The sequence below is a fragment of the Cavia porcellus genome, unplaced genomic scaffold (assembly GCF_034190915.1).
Source record: "Cavia porcellus strain 051 isolate PalLab524CR breed Dunkin Hartley unplaced genomic scaffold, mCavPor4.1 scaffold_1, whole genome shotgun sequence".
Classification (NCBI taxonomy): domain Eukaryota; kingdom Metazoa; phylum Chordata; class Mammalia; order Rodentia; family Caviidae; genus Cavia; species Cavia porcellus.
This window is the reverse complement of record NW_026947484.1, coordinates 193,018,463-193,031,633: the sequence shown is the minus strand read 5'-3', so window position 1 is coordinate 193,031,633 and position 13,171 is coordinate 193,018,463. Positions and strand designations below refer to the sequence as shown.

Sequence of the window (13,171 nt, the reverse complement as noted above, 5' to 3'; positions counted from 1 at the left end):
AGTTGTTGTCTCCCTTAGCCAGACAATTCAAGTAGTAGTGATTGACATATAGGACCAGAAATAGGGCCCACAGACTTTTCTGGGATTCCCTAACTGAAGCCCCAAGGCATCACACACTAAGGGCTAAAACAATGTAAAAAGAAAAGTAAAAATAAAGTATTTTTCATTTTCAGTGTTACGAGCTTGACATGTTCCTTATTGATTAAAGAGGCATCCATTGGCAGAAGGGGTGCTTTTCGGTGATGACATGTGGTTGTTAGAAACATACAACCTGGCAGATCTGAAAATGCAAGCAAGCTCATATGAGTAAACATACCTTTTTAAAAGGTTTAAAAGGCGAGGACTTCTGTGTCTCCTACTATAGCAGTTCACGCTGCACGTTTGATTCATTACCCTTCCTCCCTTACAATCAACTTTTTTCTGAACCATTTGAGAGAAAATGGGATATGTATTTTGTCATTTCTAAATGCTTTTGTTTGTGTTTCCCTAAAAGTAAGACTGTTGCCCTAAATAATCACAGTTCAACCATCCAAGTTAGGAAAACAATAGCATAAACACTATCATTACCATCTCAGACAAATTTGATTGATGATTGCAGCAATGTCTTTTTTTCCATCTGGATCCAGAACCTAGTCCAGACTGACATGTTGCATTTACTAGTTATGGCTCTTTAATCTCCCTCAGTAGTGGTTTTCCATCCTCAGCAGCTTTAAATGGTGCAGGCCAAGTGTGGTCTATTCCGTATTTCCTTGGGCTCACACTCAGGCTATGCTTTCTTGGTGGGACTCACACAGAAACCATCCTGCGCTCCTTCCATCACGTCGCAGGAGAAACTATGTGCTGTCAGCCTGTCCTGCCATTAATAGTGTTAGCCTTAGTCATTTGGTTAAGTTTGTGCATGTTTCACCACTGTCAAGGCACATATTTCCCTTTGTAATTAGCAAGTGTTTTGTAGTGAGAACAGTGAGACTGTCAATATCTTATTTTCTGTCAGATCTCCACTAGGTATCCGTTGGTACCTCCTTTCTGAAGCTACCAACCCCTGGTGGTGGTGGCCCAATGGTAACTATCTCGTCTGCATTAATTGGTTGGTATAATAAGGAGATTTCTCTTTTCTCCCGTTAATTTTTTGTGGCAGTGTGAGCTTATGGATTCCTAATTTATTACATGAGTCGTAATCCATTGCTATCATTTATTTTAATGTTGAAATTGTTCTAGCCTCACCTAATATAAGCATCCTTCAGGTAGAAAAGTAGTACTTTAATAATTATTGAAAAGGTGACTGCTTTGGAGAAAAAATTTCTCTGTCTCTGTCTCTGTCTCTGTCTCTGTCTTTGTCTCTGTCTGTCTGTCTCTGTCTCTCTCCCCTAGTACTGGGAATTGAGCTCAGGGCCTTCACATTGACCTATACTCCCCCTCCTCTGCTTATTTTTAATGCTGAGACAGGGTCACCCTAAGTCGCTAAACTGCCCTCGCCTCCTGCAGTGCTGGGATTCTTGGTGTCCACTGTCACTCCAGCTGAAGAAAGCATTTTGAACACAGATGTTTGAAAATACTTCTGTTTATATAAATGTGTATATCTGTGTTTGTTACCTGAAACAATGAGTATTATCAATAAAAACTTACAACTGCATATTCTAAAACTTTAGAGTATGAATGTTAAAAATCTAATGAAAAATTCAGTGAGGTTTGAAATTATTTATTAAAAATACAAAAATATTCCTGACTCTTACAAACTGATGTCAGAGAAGAAGATAATTTATTAGCCAAATTTCAAAAAAAATCTTTGAAAATCTGTAATACAGGAACCAATTACATTTTTTTCATTTGATTGATGCATCAGTATCCTAGTCAACTCTGAAATCCATGAAAACCCAGAATTAAAATAACTGACTATGGACCTAAGCCTTCAAGTCATTCTATAATTAAATATTAAACAAGATTTTAAAAATAATGAAGCATATTATATCACATTTTTTTCATGGAGATTACAGGCCTGCACCCCCATGCCCAACAGAATGTTTTGTCTTATATAGCTGTATAATATTCCATTGTGTGGATTTGCCTAGTATCTGTTAGTAGTTATTTGTTTCAAGTGATGGGAAACAAGTCATGTTAGAAATGAGAGCTTTCACATTTATCATTTGACATTTGGCATGTGTTCAAGTGTATATTAGGGGAGTATGAATTTGTGATTTTGTTGCATGTTGCCAAATTGGTATTCATCAGTCAGGATCTTAGAGCAGCAATGCTTTGTTTCTTGCTTAAGTGGCGTGCCATGTCACAGTTCTGCTGTAAGTCATCTTCTTTTTGTAATTCAGGCTGACATAGCATTTGGCATCTGAGACATTGCCAGTTACAATGTGAAGGAAAAGAAAAGATAACAAACAAGAAAGCACACAGCAAATTGTCTATAGCTCTTGAAACTTCTCTCCAGAAATTATGGGCCTCTTTTGCTCCCATTGCCCTTGCCAGTGCACATCTCTAACAATACCTAACTCAGTTAGGTAAGAGAAGAGCAGGATGTTTGTGGATGGTTCCTTCCGTGACTGTCCTAAGAGGTCTAACCTCCACAGGAGTTGGACTGACTGACCCTCCTGGAAGTAATGCCATGAGCTTGCTTTTTCTTCCCTAACTCAGTAGAGTGATTTGTCAACCTTGAATTTTTCTTGGCTTTCAGGTAATAGTATTTCAGCCATTTAAATTTGCAATTATTAGTAAAGTTAAGGATGAATTGTATATATAAAGGGTATTAATAATTTCTGTGAATGATCTGTTATTTGCTCATTTTCTATCAAACTGTTGGTATTCTTTTAATTTGTAGGACCTTTTTTGTTTTAGGGAAATTAACTCTTTGTTATATGAGTTGCCAGTATTTTTCTCAGTCTGTCATTGCTAGGGGGTTTATTAAGTTTAAAGAAACACACTTCAAAATAGTATCATTCTCTAATGATCTAGTAAAGGCTGTGATTTACAAAAAAAGGCAATCAGAAAAAGATATACTTCAATGGCTTCACGTTGCCTTCACATTGCTTCAGCTTTTTCCTGGTTTTGATAAAGAAGAAATGCAACCGAGCCTTTGGAGATGTGTGAATTGTCACGATATGAAGTACATCAGTGATCTTGTCTCAGTAAGTTGGGACTGGACCATAAATGTCAGACCTTGAGATATCAGGATCCATAAGAAAAAGCCATTTAAAAAGCAGTGGTGTGGATCACACTTGCCCTTCCAACTCAGCCTTAACTGTCTTTGCTGTCCTGTTTAGTCAACACTATTTTTTTTTTTTTTTTTTTTTTTGTCTTTTTTCTTTTTATCGGTACCAGGGATCGAACTCATGACTGCCTGCTTTCAAGGCAGGCGCTTATGCCACTGAGCTAAACCCTCAACCCCTTAGTCAACACTTCTAACAAAACAGTTCTGTAAATTCTCCAACTCTGCACTTGTTGCCTCACATGCTTAGAATATACTTTCTCTTAACCCACCTCACTTTTTTTTTTGTTTTGTTTTGTCTTTTTGAGATAGGGTCTTGTTATGCAGTTCAGGCTGGGCTTGGACTCACTTTGCAGCCCTGGTCTTGAACTTGCAAGGAACCTCCTGCCTCAGCCTCCTGAGTGTTACATAAGTGTGCTACCACACCCAGATTAATCCACGTAACTTTCCATTTGTATCTTTTAGAACCCAAGTGTCAGCTTTTTGGGGTAAAGTTCACAGGCTTTCTGAATATCTATCTTTCTTTTTTTCTTTCTTTCTGTTTGTTTTTTTATACAGGTATCAAACTCAGGATCTTGTACTTACCAAGCTAGCCCTTATATTATGGAGCTGTATCCCCAGCTTTCTATCTGCTTTTTTAATTTCTAACTAAGTTTATTTTTAACTTTTCCTAAGGGCATACAAATAAAGTCAATATCAGCAAAATATCAACTATTTACATTAGCAAGGTTTTCTTACATAATTTATATGTATGTGAGTATAAATTTATCAAATTCAGATAATATGACTAGGGTTTATTTTCTCATTTACCTGTATTGTGTTGTTAAATTTATTTATTTATTTGATACCGGGGATTGAACTCATGATCTTGTGCTTACCAGGCAAGTGTTTGAACATCTGAGCTAAATCCCTGGCCCTATTAAATATTTTTTTGAACACACTATTTTATGATTATTTATAAATTAATGATATTCCATCATTTAAATGTTCTATATTATAAATACTTCATTATACTTTATTATAAATAATGCTGTGATGAACATTATCATATACAAACCATTTATGATTTTTTAAAAACTTAGTTTTCTTAAATAGAGTCAAATAAGTTACTGAATTAAAATGTATATTATTTTCTTAATTGCAGTACTGGGGATTGAAGCAACGGCCTTGCACATTCTGGGCAAGCATTGTGTCACTAGGCTACATCCCCAGGTCCTTTCATTTTTTAAATTTTGAGACACATCCTCACACAGTTGCCCCAGCTGATGTCAACGTGCACTTCTCCTATGACAGCTTTTCAATGAGCTAGGGTTCCAGACACACATCACCACACTTGGCAAAAGAGTACTGAGTGTTCTGTATAAAGATTTTTGGTGAACTTCTACATTTTTTTTTTTTTTTTTTGTCTTTTTCCTTTTGATCGGTACCGGGGATCAAACTCACGACTGCCTGCCTGCAAGGCAGGCGCTTATGCCGCTGAGCTAAATCCCCAGCCCCTACTTCTACATTTTTATTAGTAAAACTTCCCCATTTGTCTTTTCACTATTTAAATGTGCTGTCCCAACAATGTTATTTTAGGAAAATTTGACCAATGAATGATATCCTGTTGTTTCAGTTTGCATTTCTCTGATTACTTATGATTTGAATATTTCTCATGCTTATATTTATTTATACTTAGCTAATATTGCATTTAAGTAGATAACTACCATAGAAATCTGGCCATACTCAGGTCATACCTATAAGGTTGTAGGCAATTTGAGGGGAGAAATTACACAGGCTCATGTCTGTACCCTCTGGCTGAGTACCTGGCTATATGTACTTAATAACTGTCTGATGACATTGTTAATGCTGATGAAGCAGTAATGTTGGCAGTGTGGGTGGAAATGGATATGAATCTGTACCTTATTTGGCTTAGCTGCAGAAAAATCTGGGGGAGGAGGTGAGACTTTTAGCTCTAGAAATGGAGCCTGTGGTGGCAGCAGGTGGGTGGGTGTTCCAGGTGGAAGGGACGGTGAGGGAGACTCCATAGCTATGTGGTCATAAGGATGCTTTGACAGGAGTTCTTGGGCTGCTGAGGAAGGCTGAGGAAGGAGAGCCTTGGTACGCAGGGACCCAACTGTGCAATCGAATAGAAGGTTTGAGTTTAAATGTGGCCCTCCCGGGAGACCCAGCAGTCACAGGGCATTTTCTCAGGAGCAATCACCAAGACAGTGAATCCGCTCTCTCCTGCAAGGCTCTGTTTTTCCTTGTGACTCTCATCCCCCCAGGAGAGACTTTCTTCCCGTTTGTGTAACTGAGCCCTGAAAAAAAGGGTTCCTTGGTGGAGGAAGTGATTAGGGTCAGAGCAGGGAGGACTCCACCTCTAAGAGATAGCAGCACCCGGAAGATACTCTTCCTGTAATCTAGGGCTCCAAGATTTTCCCTGACCACAGCTGTCAACCTTAACTCCTCCTTTTTCAGCGCTTCCTTCATGGAGAGTACCAGTTTCTGACCCTTCCTTTCTCTCACAGGCTTTCAGCATTCACACTGCCTTTGTTGTTAGATGCTGCTACACAAAGAGCCTAGCACAGTGACACTTGCGTGTAATCCCAGCTACTTGGGAGACTAAGGCCGGAGCATTGCAAAATCAAGGTCAGCTTTGGAAACTTAGCAAGACCCTGTTTCAGAATAAAAATGGATTAGGGCATTTGGCTCAGCACAAGAACTTGGCTTGAATCTTTGGTACCAAAGACAAAAGGAGAATGTTTTAAATAAGAAATAAATGTAAAACCATAAAACTAAACCAAAATGATACATTTCATACAAAGTTTCCCTCTTCAGATTCCTGGGCAGCCAGTACCTTTCCTACATCACATTGATGCCTGAGTCTTGTGAGTTAGTCCAGATGGTCCATGGGTCTACAAAAATGTGTGTGCACAAGTGTGTGTGTGTGTGTGTGTGTGTGGTGTATCACACACATTGTCCTTTTCTTTGTGTTCTTCATTTACTTCTGTGCCTGGGGGATCTTTCCTTATTAGTACATGTATGGCTACTTGTACATTAACAGCTATGGGATTTTTCTATCCACAGAGAAAGCTACTGCTTTTAAAAATAGGTACATAATATTTCTTTGGATGTATTACAATATGTGTGTACTCTGCCTCCTAGTGATGAATTTTTAAGTTGTTTCTAATATTGTTGTAATACAAATTCTGCCCATAGGCCTGAATAGTTCAAGACCTCTCCTCTCCAGTTTTTGGCACCCCTTTCTAACTCATGGTAGCTGCTTCCCATGGTTAGGCCCTGCTGCTGCTGTCTGATGAACCTGAGCGGCCTCGCCTGGATAAGGGCCTTTGCAACTGCCCTGAGTGCTGTGACACCACTTACTCCTAACAGGTCCCTTCTGCCCTACAGCAAACAGAAAACTCTTTACCTGATATCTGAGACCAGTGCACTCTCTGCCTTCTCACCTTGTCTGAAAAGGGGCTAGTCTCTGAAGCTTGCTATGGAAAAGACTTTTTGTGTGCTTCATATATTACTGGCTTAGGAGTAAGAGTTGATTATCTCTGACTTCCTCTGCCACTTCCAAACCATTCCTAGATCCCTACATCACCTGTTCCTTCCTTATTGTAAGAATATTACTACTATCCCATAACTCCCTATTCATTCATTGAAGCCGCTGATATCTTTTGATATCAACTATGGCCATAATGGTTGGTATTATCATAGTAACCGTATTTATGAGTACTATGTCCTCTGGCATTAGCCAGGTGTTTTATGTGTATTATTCAGTGAAATTCCTCCTGACAATTCTATGAATGAGTCTATGTTTTTAGGATCATTTATAGAGTAGGGAACTGATGTTTGGAAAGATGGAAACTTGTCCAGAGTCACCCAGCTGGAGGAATCCAGTAAAAGAGCTGTGAATCAAATCTAAGTCTATTTAACTCTTCACCGCTTGTTCTATAGTTTAAGTTACTCATAACCAACCTCAGCCTGAAAATATTACATGAAAAGCTCCATAAATAAGTCAATCATAGGTTTTAAATTACACACTCTCTGAGTTTCATGGTAAGCCTTGTGACTTCTTGCTCTGCTGTCCAGGATGTGAGTCACCCTTGTGATTAGTGTGTCCATGTTGTATATACTACTCACTCATTAGTCACTTAACAGCCATCTGCCAGCTATGGCATTGCACTGCTTCCACTAAGTAGCTCTTATTTCACTTAATAATGGCACCAAGGTACAAGAATAGAAAGCTATAGCCATGCATGGTGGTGCATGCCTGTAACACGAGCACTGTAGGAGCTGAGGCAGCAGGATTACAGATTTGAGCCTAGCTTGGGTGCTTTATCTACTTAGCCCTATCTCAGAAGGGCAAGAGGGCTGGGGAGTGCCGTGAAGTGCAAAGGGCATACTACCTGCCAACCCCCCGACCCCCACCAAAAGGGGCAGTGCTGGTAGTTTGGATATGCCTAGGAGAATCATGGAGAGGAGTACTTCAGTGATTTCTTTAGGAATTAAACTTTAAATCTTTTAAATACAAACAAAGTCCTTCTGCCTCTTTTGTGTCTGGAGGATGCTATGATACCATTAATCTGTATGTAGTCAGAGGAGGGTATCAAACAGTGGTTAACAGGCCTTAACTGTAGCTAGTAGTATTTCCTGGGCACAGTATCGATAAAGGGAGGTATTTGATGAACTTAATGGAGTAAGAGAGATTGAGAGCTCTGTACAAAAGTACTTGCTTCCAAATACCAAGTAGAGTTAGACTGTTTGGCTTTCCACCATATCATCTGAGTCCTGCTGTTTGTTTGACCATCTACCAATGAGAACATTTGACGTTAGCTGGGGGAACTTTTGTTCCTCTGTGGGAGGAAAAGCTTTTTGCTAAAGTTATCTACAAGGGAAGCAACTATATAATTATTTCATTTTAAATCAAGCCAAGAAGTGGATACTACTGTTTTATTGGGACTACTTTTTTTTAATCCTGTAGGAGTTTTTAGCCCAGAGGGGAGAGAACAATCACTGAGAGTTAAATATTTTGTTTCCTACTTTCTTGTTTTATTCTCATTTTCTCTGCAGCATTCTGTTATAATAAAAAAAGACTCCTTGCTTCTTGTAATTTACTGTTTTGTTTTCCATTATTCTTAGAATCCTCACATCCTGTTTTCTTCCTTTCTCACAGTGCCTAGCGTTTTTCCAAGTCTGTCTGTCTACTGTTGTCCCATCAGGGCTCCCCGCCCCTCACAGTGGAGCCCAGGGCCTTGCACATGCATAGCGGACTGCTTTACCTCCTTGTCTCAGCTCTGTGTCTCAGCCTCTAACCTCGGGAATCTTTAACTCAGCAACAACCGTATGGTAGATATTGTGTGATGCATCCAGTAGACTTTCAATAAGATTTCCTAGGCAAACAAGTCCCAGATCTATACATTTATTCTTCCTTTTTCCTTAGGCTCTGTCCTTCAAGACTACTTACCTATTAGTTAGATTCACCACAAGCCTTCAGTGTTAAAAACTTTCCCTCCTGTGCCTGCAGTAATAACTTCCCTTGTTTCTATTAGGAGTACTGTCACTATTATTCTGCTAGACACCTACTCAGAACTGTGGTGTCACTCTTCATTTCCTTCTCTCCTGCCTCCCACTTCAGTCATGTGCCAGCTCTTTTTTTTTTTAAATTTTATTTAAGGAGAAAAAGGAAAAAAAAGGAGAGAAAGGGTACAAGTTATACAGATTTACAGAAAAAATAAACAATAGGATATCACTAGTTAATGGATTACATTTTGTCATCTTAGAAATAATTGTTCTAGTTACAAAATTAAAGTGGACATTCCAACAGTGAGACTGCAAACAGTTCTGTTCAATGATCCAATAAAACTCAGTAATATCATTATCTATCTTATACACTTAAATATACATGCAGTTATATCATTTAGAGCACTTTCTTTTCCTCTCTTTTGTACAATGACAATTACACATTTTGGGTTTTGTTGCTCCCACAGTTCTTATTACTTTTTTGGATGAGAGTAGAAGCAAAAGTGACATAACAGAACAGTCAGTCAAATCAAAAGGGTGGATGTAATAGATAATGTAAAAGCATAATACTAGGTGATCAACAATGGTTACCATAATGCCTCCCGCTATCTCTAATAGAATTGCCTATATCATTAGTTATAATAAAATTTGAACAAAACAGTAAAGAACAAAACCAACAAAACCAAAACACTGGAGACATTATAGGTCTTCAAAAGTAGATAATAGTCAACCAGAATGGGCGTCATAATGAATCCCACTATCTTCACAGCTGTTGCCTAAACTTTTGAACCTGATACTATGAAGCAAAACAGAATAGAGGGAACATCAGTCAAAACAAGATGGTGAGAGCAATACAGGGCTTTAAATCAAGATAATGGAAAGTCAAAGTGGGTCACTATAATATATCCTGATATTTTTAAATTTATTTTCCCCTTAATTAAAAGAATAAAAAATTAAATCATAAAATGGAGATTGAGATAAAAGAGGGCATAACAGCAAATCAGCGCAGATCAAAACATAACCATTTAAGCAAAATAGTGTTTCACCACAAAATTATCCCGACATAAAAGTAGTTACCATATTGTCTCCTTGAAATCTTTGAGTATAACTTCGTATACTGTAGCATCAAATATATCAAAACAATGTGAAACCATTTAAGAGAATGACAGTACTACAGGGTATTTAGAATCGACTAATAGAAAATGAACAATGGTTTCTGTATAACCTCCTTGTCTATAAAAGGTTTTGCTTATACTATCATATATAATAAAATCCAATAAAATATCACCTGTTTAGACCAATGGAGACAGAAGAACAAAAACTTGATGAGACTTCAAAACAAGATGATACTAAATCAGTATTACCTCTTAAGACGTCATTTTCTCCAATATAGCTGTTCCTATCATCCAATCTTCTCTGCCTCATTTCTGTTGAGCTCTTTTTCTGTCATTAGTTGTCAGTCTGTCTTCTTCATTTTGTTTTCTGCTCCATTCATTGTGGCCTCTCTGCTGCTACTTCTGGATTTTTCGTATTTTTCTTTTTTAGAATATCTTGCAGTATTCTCTGTAGAGTTGAATTGGTGGTTGCATATTCCCCTAGTTCCTCTTTATCCTGGAAGCACCTTGTTTTTCCATTAATTTCCAGGGATAGTTGTGCAGGATATATCAATCTTGGCTGGAGATTATTATCTTTGAAAGCTTGAATTATTTCCCCCCACGCTCTTCGTGATTTGATGGTTTGTGCCAAGAAGTCTGCTGTAATTCTGATGGGTGTTCCCTTGTAAGTGATCTGTTTCTTGTCTCTGATGGCTTTTAGTATTCTGTTCTTGTATTGGATTTCTGGAATTTTAATTATTATATGCCTGGGTGTTGCTCTGTTTGGGTTGTAGGTGGCTGGGGTCCTGTATGCTTCATACAACTGAGTATCTTTACCTTTTGCTAAATTAGGAAAATTCTCCTGGATTATTTCTGTGAGTAGCTTTTGTAGTTCATTTGTTTGTGTCCCTACTTCTTCTTTTATGTTCTTAATTCTTAAGTTATAGACCCTCTTATCATCTTCTAGTCTTTGTATTATTGCTGTTTGTTTCTTTGTTATTTTTAAGAAGTTTTTCATTTCATGCTCCCATATTACAACTCTGCCCTCCAGTTCAGATAATCTGTCCTTAGTTTCTTTCAAGCTGTTCTGCCAGTTTTCGATAGACTTTTTAGTTTCCTTGTAGTCTCTTTGAACCTGCTTCATGTATTCTGTGCTTCCTCTATTTTCTCCATTAAACAATTCTCCCCTCTTTTTCTGTTCTTCCATTCTACCATCTGTTTTTTCTTGGGTGGTGCTTAGCATTTCTCTAACTATTCTGCTTATGTCTAGCTTCAGGTCATTAATAACTTCATTCCTGAACTTGTCTATGAGGCTCTCGAGATAGCACTTAATGTCTATTGGTGCTGTGTCTGCTGTTGTCTCTTTCTCAGGATTGGGGGCCGAGGAGCCTTTCTTGTTGCTGCCTCTTCCCATATTCTTTGTTCCTTATATATGCAAGCATATATAGGAGGCCCAGCTTCCTTCCCTGTCAGCCACAGTCTGATTGAATTGCGCCGGCTAGGTGTTCCCACCCACCGCAGCGCACCAGGAAGTTGCAGACCGGGCAGCCTATGTGGGGCCCACCACTCCAGGTCAATCTACTTTCAGGAGCTGGGACCTGGGCTATGCTAGCCTACTGGATCTCAGCCAGCAGCGTCACGTGGGCTAGGCACTGCTTACCAATCCCGCTTGAGAGGGGGATACATGACTGAAGTCACTGCAGCACCCTGTTCCCGCAAGTCTGCCCAGTCCCAGAATGTCCTTTGTTGGAGTCTCCTGGACCTTGGCAGAGTCCTAGTTTTCCCTCACTCACCGGAGGTGGATGCACGGCTCCCCACCCGTCCCGCTCTCAACTCTGTTCACCGATTCCCGTTCTCAGAGCTTCCGCGCGTCTCTCTCTCCCTGCTGAGCCGATTCAGACGGATCCGCGGTGGCAAGAAATCCGAGTCGTGGCTTCCAATGGCGCAGGCTCCAGCTTCCAAGCTGAGGCTTTATCTGTTTCTGTTATAGCACCAGGATTGCCTTCCCAGTTGGTTTCTCTCAGCCCAGTTCGTTCTTGGGTCACCGGGGCATATCTCCTCCTGCTTATGATTCCTTACTCAGCACCATTCCTGAATTCTAAGCTGGGTGTTTCAGAGAGCTCCGTAGCTGCTGCTATCTGTCTGCCATGTTCTCCTGGAAGTCCCTGTGCCAGCTCTTGCTCTTTTTCTTTCATCAGACTATTCGCCTCTGTTTCTCTGTGTGCAGGTCCTCTCAATCTTAGACCATAGTTTTAGCTTCTTGCTTTTATCTATTTTTCTTAGAGTCCATTGTATATCTACTGTAAAGTTTATCTCGTAGACAGAGTATGAGTCATGCCTGGCACTTATACCCAGGGCTCAGCTTGGCTGTCATATCCTTTGATGCCTTCCCTAAAGTCCTAGGTAGATAGATACTTATTTTTCTGTTTTTCATAGCATTTCCTAGGTAATCAGTTTTGATGTATATTATATTGTCCTGGAGTTGTGTGAGCATTTCTCCCCAAGGGTTAGGTATTTTTGAAAAAATATATACTATGTGACTCCTTTTACAGTAAGTTGAAACATAGGCAAAAGTAATTTGTGGTGTTAGACATCCAGATAGTAATTACCTTTGAGAAAACTTCTGAACTTCTGGTGATAATATTTTTGATCTATTTTTTTATATACTGTTGTAAAATGTACTTTTAAATATGCATTTTATATTTTGGTAAAGAGTTTAAATAAAAGCTAAGTGAAATAGTGCTTAAATAAAAATAGGAGCTGAGTTTCACTTTACATCCCCAATCTCTGGTACCCAGAAAGCTCTTAATAAATATGGTAAGCGCATGAGTGAATGCAAATTTTTCTTTAGAAAAATTTAGCTTTTGTTTTCACTGGTAATTACATTATAGTCTGAGTTTTATAGTGTGCTATCTATGACCGCCATGACCTGGCTTAATCTGCTTTTCTAACCTTCGTCAGTCCAGAGAAGTTGAAAGAATGTGAGCCTTGGAATCAGTAAGACTCTGAGTTTAAAATATAGTTCTACCACTGATTGCATCTGTAACCTTTGGCTTGGACAAGCCATGTGCCCTTTTGGGAGTTTAGCTTTCTCCTGTATGAATGGATGTCATTCTGGTCAACTAAGATAATACATGTAGAGCAGGACCTGGCATGTTGTTCCACTCAGTAAAATTAATTTCTTTTCCAACACCATTTTGAACTTTTTTCTTCTATTCATATCTTTGTTCATCTGTTTTTCTGCCTTCAGTACACTTTCTTTTCTGTTTCCACATATGCAAATATGTCCAGTCTTTGAATCGAGCTTCTTTATGGAGTCTTCCTTGATTTCCACTTAAACCAGTACCTGGAA

At 39.0% G+C, this 13,171-nt stretch overlaps 1 protein-coding gene across 5 annotated transcripts in view; it reads left to right on the top strand.

The window, feature by feature from the left end:
* Positions 1-13,171, top strand: part of Unc13b (unc-13 homolog B) — a 192,465-nt gene that overhangs the window by 111,740 nt on the left and 67,554 nt on the right. The gene's annotated exons all lie outside the window — the stretch shown is intronic.